The sequence below is a fragment of the Plasmopara halstedii genome (genome assembly GCF_900000015.1).
Source record: "Plasmopara halstedii genome assembly, contig: Scaffold_614, whole genome shotgun sequence".
Lineage (NCBI taxonomy): Eukaryota > Oomycota > Peronosporomycetes > Peronosporales > Peronosporaceae > Plasmopara > Plasmopara halstedii.
Window position 1 is genome coordinate 1,035,321 of NW_020187532.1, and position 1,689 is coordinate 1,037,009.

A 1,689-nucleotide genomic window follows, 5' to 3' on the forward strand; every position below is an offset into this window, starting at 1 on the left:
TGTCAATGACGTCGCACTGCTCCTTGGACAGGGGCCATTGGCGTGTTACGCAGTATTTGGTACCCGGAACCAGATCGATCTCATGACGCACACCTCGGCCCGACGGTAGGACCGAAGGCGGGTCTTTGGAGACGACGTCTTGAATTCCCCTTACCAAAGGATCGTATGGATCCAAGGGATTCCGTAGGTTCGACGATCCACTTCATATATTCAGCACTCTCTTGGTGTCCTCCAAGACAGCTTCATCTAGAAGCGATGACGAGTTTATCTCCTCGTCCGGTCGTACAATGACCACTTCGACCAAATCGCCTGCCTTCGAGGCACTACCGAAATCTTCAAGGGACACCTCGTCCAGCTCAAGAAGAGCATCAACTGCAGGCATAGCCTCGAGGCGGACGTCGCCATCTTCCTCCCCCGTCACACCGTTGACGAGTGTGTATAACTGTGGCACCGTCATCTACGGTGGACACACCCGGGATCAGGGTCGACACCCGACGTCTTGCAGCCAGCATACAACGTCGCCGTCGCCTCTGTACAGAGCTTCTATGTCTCGGTGAGACCAGGGTGAACACGCACTCCGCGTCTGTCACCCTCACTTTCCGGTCCTTTGGAGCTCCGATGTTATCGACAACATCCGACGGAGAACTGCGGACCCCGCAGTCTTCGTCCACTGGATAACGTGCCACTCCATCTGAAGGGTCGTGCCCAAAATGCATCGGACTCTGTCCGACCACGCCATCAATGGCATGCAGCGACTGTTTCGCAACGAGAGTAGTGTTCAGTGGTTTACGCCACTTCACGTGCGTCACGGGGGCCTCGCCCTCGATGCCTCGGCATTTGGCCGACCATGTCACGCATGATATGCAACGAATTCTTTGATACTCGAGCAGCGCTCAGTGGGTTACGTGCCGCTCCACGATCAGCCCGCGAGCCACGCTCGGGACTACTGTCCGATACACCGTTGGTGTCTACCAACTCGGACATTCCAATGTCCAGCACGTTGACTTTCTCGGACCAGTGTTCTCCCCAAAAGCGCTTTTGTCTCCTAGCAGAGGTGGGTTCATGACTCGCTAAAGCTCCACCAGGAGATGTGCGCGTAGCCCCCAACGACTTTGACCGTTAATCAATCCATGGCTCATGGTGTTCGAACCATGCCATTCTCTTGATATGGTCATACCTTGCATCCAAGTCTAAGACTAGACAGCGTTCCAAGCTATCAGAGTCAAGAAACTTGACTCCGAGGACCACAGGATCCTTCGGGGCCGTGACACGTGTCCCCATCGCTAGGCGAACCGTGATGATGTCTTTCAGCGCCTCAGCATACAGCGGACTTCCTATCATCGTGGATCGTCGAGCATAATTGCCTGACGCCCCGGAATCGGTGAGGATCTTCCATGACTTCTCGAAGCCCCTTACGGTCGCCTCCACGACCAGCAAGCCCGGCTTGTATATACGTTCCGTGTTCAAGAGCACGGAGCACTTCGAGGCTGAGTCCTGTTGACCTATGCCTCCCTGAGGGTCAACAGAACTCAGTTTTTCCCCAGTAGGTCGCCCCGCGCCTCCTGGTGGTGTCGTTTTCCAGCGACGAACCAAACTGGTAGGCGTTGGGGGAATGGTTCGAAGAACCTTGTCGCGCCTTGCGCAGGGGGCAACCGTTCCGCAGGTGACGGGTGTCTCCACAGACAAAAC